This window comes from Varanus komodoensis, unplaced genomic scaffold (genome assembly GCF_004798865.1).
Source record: "Varanus komodoensis strain SLA01 unplaced genomic scaffold, ASM479886v1 scaffold2, whole genome shotgun sequence".
Taxonomy (NCBI): domain Eukaryota; kingdom Metazoa; phylum Chordata; class Lepidosauria; order Squamata; family Varanidae; genus Varanus; species Varanus komodoensis.
The window spans coordinates 29187326-29194511 of NW_025335568.1; positions in this window are offsets into that span (position 1 = coordinate 29187326).

The following is a 7186-nucleotide window of genomic DNA, read 5'->3' on the forward strand; positions in this document are numbered from 1 at the left end:
TATGCATGCCAGTTGCTTGGGAGTATGGGCAAAGAGGTGCTGCTGCAGTCCTATCCTGCTGCATGCTGTGTGTCTCATCCTAGTTTGCCACTGTGTGAACAGACTGCTGAAATGGATGGACCCTTGGTCTGATCCAGCTTGGCTCATCTTACATATTTATGATCTTACAACAAAGGTTGAGAAATTGTATCCCATCCTTTTTCAGGGGACTATGATATCTGGGGACACTGGAGGGAGAATTTTGGCCTACTGCTAGAATAAGTAGCCCTGGTAGGCAACTCTGCCTGTTAACTATTTCTTACCAGAAAATCTATCAACAGTCTTTCCTAGCATATCATATTGATTTTTGAAAATCATGAAATCTCTCCTTCAGTCTGTCACAGGATGCTAAACTCCTCAGGGTGGACAACTGGTAGCCCTCCAGACATTTTGCCTTACAAGTCCCATGGTTTCTCACCATTGGTTACGCTAGCTAGGGCAGATGGGAGTCGTAGCCTAAAATATCTGGAAGCCCACAAGTTACCCACCTCTATGAAGGCCAAGCAAGGCTATACTGACTTCTGCATAGTGGTGGTTTCGCTTGGCAGGCTAGGGGTGCTGACAGAGTTAAACTTGCTTCCTTAAACAAGTATTGAAAGGGCAATAAACAATCAATTCCTGTTTCCTGCTTCTACAGGGTGTGACAGGAAGCAGCTCTAAGATGGTAATTTCTTCCCTATTTACCATTTTCATGCACAAGAGAAAGCCTGAATGCAGAGACAAAGGCAGTTTGGAGTGTTGGTAAACATGTAGCAAGGAAAGACTAGAAAGTGATCATGTGTCTGTGAATATCAGAAGGTTTTTCTTTTGTCCAGACCATAATGCATAAGCTGCCAGTGGCAACTAATGGCTAAAATAAACTTGAGTCATTGCCCTTGGTCTTCTTGAAATCCCAGGCTGGGGTTGACAAACCATCTCTTTCTTTGGAACACCTCCCCACTCTTCATTCAGCACCTCACTGAAAAGAAAGGGGGAAGGGAAACTTAAGCTATCGGCCCTCGCTAAAGTTGGACGCCTGATTTCCTCTCCTTACATCCTATCTCTCCCCCCCACCCCATTCCCTTTAAGTCTCCAGCTGGAAAGAACAGAAATTACAAGACTGCTAAGCAGGGTGCCCTTCACAACATGAATAGGAAAGAAACTGGGAAAGACAAAGGGACCAATTGATTGATTGGGGGCTGTAAGTTCTGCACATACTAATCTTACACAGAGTGGGAGGAAAGAATGTGAGTCAATGAAGGCTAAGCCATGAATTCTCTCTGCCTGGCATTCAGTCTATACTGAGAAAATGAATTCTCTCTCTTTTTAAAACAATATCAACCACAACAATGGGCTATCTTTTTCTATTGCTGATAAACCTTTATGGAGTATCTCCAGGTAAACATATCAAACAAATCCAGATTAGATAAGTGTAGTCTCCCTGAATACTAAAATAAGGGCCTGATGCAATACCACTTGGATAACCATCCTATAGTTCTTCAGTGCAGTAAGAAAACTCACTCAGAAAGTAGCAATGCTTCTAGAAAATTGCTTGAGCTTTGTAAATTGATAAAACAAACATAGTGTCTAACTTTTCAACATTGGTTTCATTATTCATGGGTTTCAAAAGGTAGTTGTTACATGTCTGATGCTCTGTGCATGACAAGGACATAAGAAGAGATGTTTTGGATCAGCCCAAAGGACTATAAAGGCCGATATTCCGTTTGCAGAGTCACTAACCAGAAACTGCTGTCCACAAGCAGGACAGAAGCACAACTTCACACACCCACTCATGATACTCAGATGTCTAGCACCTCTGATACTGGAGGAAATGCCTCCTTTTATCCAGCTCTATTGTCTTCGCACTTTTAAAAATGATTCAGAGGAGTTGCTCCAAGCCTGGTCTCTTTTTTCCTGCATCTTTTCTAGTTCTATAATGCCCATTTTGAGATACAGTGACCTGAACTGTATACAATTTTCTAAGAACGACTTTATAGCAGATCTTTTTTCAGACCTCAGTGCAGATCCATGAAGAATAGATCCATGTGGGACCATTTGGTGGGGATTAACACACATGGTCCTTCTCCCCTCCATATGATTGGAATGCATTTACAAAACATACTGAAGCAAACCACAGGGTTGCTTTGATTAAATATTCAATATTTAAATAATCAAAATCAATATTTTGATTGAATGTTCAGGAGATAGGGTGGCCAAATGTTCTCCTTTACAGAGGACAATCCTTTATGAAGGGTCACTAATGACTGCCCTCTCCTTAAATGGCTGTCCAGTCCAAATGCAGTATAAAGAACTACCAGAAAGGAAAAAATGAGCCTTGAGATTTCCTATCAATGATATCTGGTCAGCAAACTGAGCGAGGCACACAAATTATCTGGTCACAGTCATCCATACCATAGTGAGATGCACTGTGTTTCTATTTAAGTTATAAATAAGTAACATTTATATACTGGCCAGTATCCAAAGCTTGTTAGATGATCTATAACAATTAAAGCTAGAAAATACAGCATAAGATACAATACAAAATCATAGCAGTTTAAAACTGCAGTATAAAATAAAACAGATTTGCAGTTGTTTGGTGGCAAATCAGATTCCCAAACCTGGATCTGTCATCAAAGCTTTAGTTTAGCCCTTGAGGAAATGATTATTTCTGAATATAAGTAAAGCAGTTGCAACAATTATGCAAATAGCTGTATAATGCATATGTATTATCTGAGTAAATTCTGGCTTCATGGAAAAAGAAAAGTAGAAACATTATAAAAATGCTATATGGAATAAAAGCTTGCTATAGATTCATATAAACAGATTTTTTTTTCAGATGGTGACATTTGAAACAATCATGGGCCAGGATTAAATAAATAGAAGAAATAAGTGAATTTGTTATTTGTCCTATTGTATTTGTTATTTGTCTGGACTTCTAAGCAGTTAGCACTGCTAAGGAATAAAATATAATACTTTATTCTTCCCAGAAAATGAAAAACAAAAGTAAGCAAACAAGCAAACAAACCAACCAACCAAACAAACAAAAATAGAAAAGGCCAGCATGCCACCTCTCTATAGAGTCCCAGAAAGGCAAATACTTTGCCAGAGGCAAAGCAGCAACACAATCATAAAACAAAAAGATAATGTTTCTGAATGAAAGAGGACTGGGGATTCAAATGCAGAATCATTTCCTTTCCTCATTGCTCTTTTTACAGGTATTTTCTTGCTAATTTGCTAATATTATCCACAAGGATATGATGTTCTTCAACCTGTGTAATCAGCATATTTCCTAAGTCTGCAAACAGTCCTAATAAATAGCATTTGGAATATGTCCTACTGAATTCATTAGTAGTTAGTCCAAAGTAAACAAACTATATATCTAACTGGTATCCAAAATGCATTGAAATTAATATGCACTACAATAATACAGAAATATGATTCTAATGCAGAAAAATGCATTACATTTTACCATACCTTTCTTTGAATTAATCAAAAACCAATTTACAAACACCAAAAAGCAGATCATGCATAGATAGAACACAGTTAAAATCAAATATTATAGTTTTTCATTTGTCTTCTGTTCTCAGTTAACTTATTTTAGAAGATCACAACTTTCCAGTAGTAAGAGCAATAAAAATCAGGAGCCATACTTCTGAATACACATAACTCATATCTGGATGTCAATACATTAATCAGTTGATTGTTATCTTTTGAGAAGCAGCTCTACCAAGCTAGTTCAGAAGGCACAGCAGATGTTTTTTTGGGAAGGGTGATATGGTTAAGGGTAGTTTTGTACATTCCTTCAATATGAAAGTCCAAACCATTTCATACTACATAGATTATTGCCACTCCTCAAATTTGTACCAGAAGCTAGTTTGCAGCTAACCTAAGTAATGCATGATTGAACTGGCTTACAACATAATTGTTTGTGTAACTATTCAGAAGTAAGTTCCATTTAGTTCGGTGGGATTTGCTTGTATGTAAAGGATGTTTCAATAGCCATTGTTTCAATTGTTCACCTCAGAACCATTTTGCAGATTTTTTCTAAGCTACATTCTGTTTTGGCACAAAGGAATTTCTGGTCATGTGTTATAGCTGAAGCAATATTAACAACTGGGACCAAAAATCTTATGAGCACAATGGCCATCTTAAAAGATCAGTAATCAGTACCTAGGGCAGGCTGAAGCACTATCAAGAATTCAGAGCACGTCTGTTTATTTGAAAAGTGTGGGGAGATTCTTGGTCAGTTTCAGCATGAGACCTGGAATGAAGCACTGAGAACTTTTCGACATGAGACATTTTCTACACAAGTGCATTCATTGTATACTCATGATTCCTCACTCACAGTGAGTGCAGGTGCTTTGTACAAAGCCATCATTCTCCTGGCCCTTTCCCGTGCATTGCAACAATCTTTGAGGAGCCACATCAAGGAATGTGTAGTATTACTGAAAATGGCACCAGGAAAATCTCATGCATTTCTGAAATTCTACTATCCTGCAGCATCACATTGTGATTATATATTGCAACATCTAGAAAGACAAAGAGAAAGATTTGAGGAGGAAAACACAGATAAAAGAAGTAATATTTATCCCATAGAGAAACTAGAAGCAGAATCTCCAGTAAAGTGGTGGAGATAGGGAACCTCAGGCTTGCGAGTCAGATCTGACCCTCTGACCTGCCCCTTTCCCCCAGCCACCAATCTTTCAGTGGTGTCCTCACATTTGTTCATTTCCCGTATGTTCTAAAAGGTTGGCACACGTCTCCTAAAGCTTAGATACTTGGAATAAAAGTTTTTATGTGCTGTTGTTGTTGAACTTCATCTCCTTTTATGTTTTGACCCATCCATCACTGGATTGATGCTCCAAGAAAATTGAATTTAATCCCTGGTCTGAAAGAAGTTCTCCATGCCTTGCCTACGTCAGCCCATCAACTTATGCTTTACCCTTCTACTTTTGGTTCCTGTCATAACACAAAACTCCCTCCCCCTTGATGCAAAGGTGTTGAATTTCTGTTATTTGGCAGTTTTCTGGGCATTTCTGTCAAGTCATTCACTCATTCACTCCAGGTAGTATCTGAATTTACTGAGGCTGCCTGAGAGTTAAAGAAACTCCCTGGAGCACAATTGGCTAATATGAAGCTTTTCCTTAGCCTCCTTCTTCTGGCAATGGGATAAAGGTTCCTTCATATTGTGAAATGTTTACCTGGGAAAATAAAAGGGGAAAAGTCAGGATATAAATATAATAAATAAATTACTCAATAAAGTTCCTATGTTATACAACCGGTCAGCAGTGAGAAAGCGTTGGGTGCTTGTTTTCAAGTAGTGCTGGCTGGATTTCAAAAGAATCAGAAGAGAGGTGATAAACAGGAGAGGGCCTGGGAATGTGGACCTTGCAGAGGCACTGAGATGAGGGAAGTGGAGATGCTTATCTCCAGGCTAGACTTCCCAGATGGACAGGCAGTTTCTGGGAGTAACCAAAAATTACAGCTGGCAGGAGGGGTTAGTGTTCTGAAAATCCAGTTCACTTAACTGTGGCATTATTTTGCAATCATGCTCTTGGGCTAAGCTTTTAAAATGATGTTGTACCATGAACGGTGACAAGTAATATGATAATCTTTTTAAATTCTAGTTGGCCTCATGAAATCAACAATTGCCTGATGAGTTAACTAGCGATGCTATAATGACTGCTCTTGAAACAGGTGGTGAGAACAGTTTCACACATTCTGGTTGTCAAGTAATAATTGCAGCTATTGTGAAAATCATATGTGATCACACTTCAAATTGTTATTGAGGTTAATTACTAATCAAGCTTTTCATACAAGCTTTTTCACATTCAAGTATTGTCCCAGAATAATCACCATCTCCTTGGCTCCCTCACATTCCACAAAATATGGTTTTATACATTTCTTTACTATTCACAAACTTTTGTCATTATCTGTGTTTAAAAACCTAGAGCTTTTTCCCATATGAATTAAAGTAAATGTAGGAAGATCATAATGAGCAGAAAGTGGATTCCACCCTCTATAAATACCACCATTTTGTGAGGATATTTATTTCTTGATATTTATTTCAAGATACCCACCCTTTTAATGAGAGGGTGGGTATTTCAAATTAAATAGGGGCTCTTGCGTATGTGAAAGGAGAAACCAAATTAATGAGAGAATCTATTTCATGGTCCATCTGAGATAATGTTATTCTTCTTGTAAACCTAGCTGAGCAAGAAAATGTTTCAATATGTTAACCTGAGTCTGACGGCATTTTGGTAGAAAGTCACTATTCTGTGCTATTTCACTTTCTGTATTTTGTTCACATCAGAAGCTTTCAAACACTGGGTTGGTTTACAGAACCCTTGGGGAGCCCATTGTGTCATTTAACCCTTGATGAATCACGGTGTGTGCTTCACATAACTCAGTTTGTTGTAGGGTTATAAAAGGACTGTTTAACTCTTTAAAATGCTACTTAGTCTGGAGACATGCTAAACTAAATGAGCCATGCTAAACTAAATGAGTGGATGTGGTGTGCAAATATAGTGTAGGCAGATAGGAAATCAGCTGAGCTTTTCTGGAAGGCATGTCTTGGATCAAATCTATCAAATCTAGCTCTTCCACTCATTTTCCAGTGCTGTCTGTCTTGACTGGGTTGCTGGTGGAACTGATTAGGAGAACAGAGACAGAGATGCAAGCACATGAAATGTTATAGACCGGGGTGGTGAACCTCCAGCTCAGAGGCAAATTTCAGCATGAGGGGCCTCTCCATCTTGATCACTAGGTGCTCACCCTTCCTGAGCCCCACTTCTAGCAGAATGTGCTCTGTTTTCTTTCATGCATTCTGCATGTGTGTGCATGTATGAAGGCCATGCATATGTGTAAATGCATGGGTATATGTTTGGGAACTCAAGGTGCATGTATGAATACACATGTGGATGATACTTTTATGAGTAATGTGTATGTGTATATCAATGGGTCTAGCAGAGAAATTTGGGTTACCCACATGCTTTGGGCCTGGGCTGTTCCCACTGTTGGCATGCAGTCTCTGGTGCCAGTATGGCTCTTAGGGCAAAAATGGTCTCCACCCTTCCTATAGGCAGATATAACCAATCATTTAGCACAGGAGTATAGAAATAAAATCAGGCATGTAACCTCAACAATTTTACATTTAGATCTCAATGGA